The sequence below is a fragment of the Budorcas taxicolor genome, chromosome 3 (genome assembly GCF_023091745.1).
Source record: "Budorcas taxicolor isolate Tak-1 chromosome 3, Takin1.1, whole genome shotgun sequence".
Lineage (NCBI taxonomy): Eukaryota > Metazoa > Chordata > Mammalia > Artiodactyla > Bovidae > Budorcas > Budorcas taxicolor.
In genome coordinates, this window is record NC_068912.1 from 43,436,828 (window position 1) to 43,439,282 (window position 2,455).

Below are 2,455 nucleotides of genomic sequence, written 5' to 3' on the forward strand. Positions count from 1 at the left end.
GTCCACATTTTACCAATAAGGAGCCTAGGCATAGGGAGATTAAATAACTTGTCTGAGCTACATACAGTGGGAATTGGGATATTCAAGTGTATAAAGATACAGTAAACATACACAGGAAATTTTAAAAGTTTAAAAAGTACACTTAACTCCAGAAAACACAAAGTACCAAAGCAAAGAAATGTAATCATGTCTACTATTTAGTTCATCTATGAATAGTATTTTCATACTAGTAATGATCACTACTGACTTAACACAAAACATAGTAGACCTAGTAAAGGACAGGAGAAGGGGAATTGTGGGATAATCAGTGGGTGGTTTAAGACAAGAGAATACTCATCTTTATGGTGCAAAGTCAATAGGTGATTCTGAAATTGAATCTGAGATGAATAAATAGCAGGATAAGAATATTTTTGGAAATCTAACAAGACATAGTTACAATACTTGTGTCAGTTTTTCAGATGCAGATAACAAAATTCTCCCAAGCAGATTTAAGGAAGCAATGTGAGTTCACGAAACAACTCCTGGAACTACATTACGGAACTGGCCTGGGAGGGGGCTGTTGAGGCTGTCCCCAGAACCAGCTTCATCTACTGTGTTCTGGAAACTCTTGCTGCCCAAACTAACCCCTGAATATATTTTCTGCTGTACCCACACCAGCAAAAATGGACTCTGGTCACTCAGCCTGTGTCCTCACCTTCTTTGCCTCTAAATCAAAGTAGATGGTCAGCAAAATCTTAGCCACATCCCAAATCCAGTAGCAAGGGAGACTGGGACATTTCCCCCTAATTCTATCTTGGTAGAGTAGGTTCACAATGTGGGGGGGTTATCAAGCTATGGAGAGGGTGTTTGGAAGATACGGGCAGCCATGAGTGACAGATAGTCACTCTACATGCCTCGTCTCTTCTGTCTGATCCCCTGTGTGTGTGCCTGGTCGCTCAGTCGTGTCTGACTGTTTGCAACTCCATGGACTGTAGTCCGCCAAGCTCCTCTGTCCATGGGATTCTCCAGGCAAGAATATGGAGTGGGTTGCTATGCCACCTCCAGGGGATCTTCCCAACCCAGGGATCAAACCCAGGTTTCCTGTATTGCAGGCAGATTCTTTACAGTCTGAGCCACCAGGAGAGCCTGAGCAGTTACCCTTTCCCTTCACCAGGGGATCTTCCCAACCAGGAATCGAACTGGGGTCTCCTGCATTGCAGGCAGATTCTTTTCCAGCTGAGCTACCAGGGAAACCCTTTCTAATCCCTTATTGTCCTCAAATAACCAAAATTGTCTAATCTCCTCATAAATAGCTCACAAATCTGTTCACTTTTCCCTGCTCTCCCTGCCATTTCTCTAGTGTAGTTCACTTTAACAATTTCTCAACTTGTCTCACTCCCTGCAGTGTTGCCTCTTAGATCTGCATTATGGAAAATAAGAGGCTAGATAAGAGAAGAGAGTGGAAAAGGCAATGGCACCCCACTCCAGTACTCTTGCCTGGAAAACCCCATGGATGGAGGAGCCTGGTAGGCTGCAGTCCATGGGGTCGCTAAGGGTCAGACACGACTGAGCGACTTCACTTTCACCTTTCACTTTCATGCATTGGAGAAGGAAATGGCAACCCACTCCAGTGTTCTTGCCTGGACAATCCCAGGGACGGGGGAGCCTGGTGGGCTGCCGTCTATGGGGTTGCACAGAGTCGGACACAACTGAAGTGACTTAGCAGCTTAGCAAGAGAAGAGAGAAACTTTGAAATTTGTGGATTTTCTATAAATATGGTCAAATTAAAATTTAATTGTAGACAGTGCCAAATGCAGAAATAAACCTAAATTTCTAAATTGTTTCCAAGGGGACAGTTTAGTCTTCTTTTTAATGGAAAGAAAGCTCCTCCCTGAACTTCAGTGTTGACTTATGAATGTATTCAAGGAAGCTGTGTGTGGAATGGTGCCAGCTCTCTGGACAGGGAGATTATAGAGTTTAGGTTCTGTGATCTCCTTTACTGTTTCTGTGATTGTGAGAAACCCCACAACTCTCTGAACTTATTCACTATAGAGGCATTAGAGAATTTCTATGAAATAATTGGGGCTTCCCAGGTGTTGCTAGTGATAAAGAATCTGCCAACCAATGCAGGAGATGCATGTTCAACCCCCAGGTCAAGAAGATCCTCTGGAGTAGGAAATGGCAACTCACTCAAGTATTTTTGTCTGGAAAATTCCATGGACAGAGGAGCCTGGTGAGCTACAGTCCATAGGCTTGCAAAGAGTTGGACATGACTGAAGCAACTTTGCATGCATGCATGCATGCATGTTTTATAATACCCGCAGCACAGCATTTTGCAGCACACGGGATGCACTCACGTATGTTATCAGTTGGTCCTTTGCACAGAAGCTCCATGTGATTTTTGCTATTCTCAGCTTTGTCCATGAACTAAAATTAGAACTAGGCTGACATTACATTTCACCCAGCTACAGTCTGA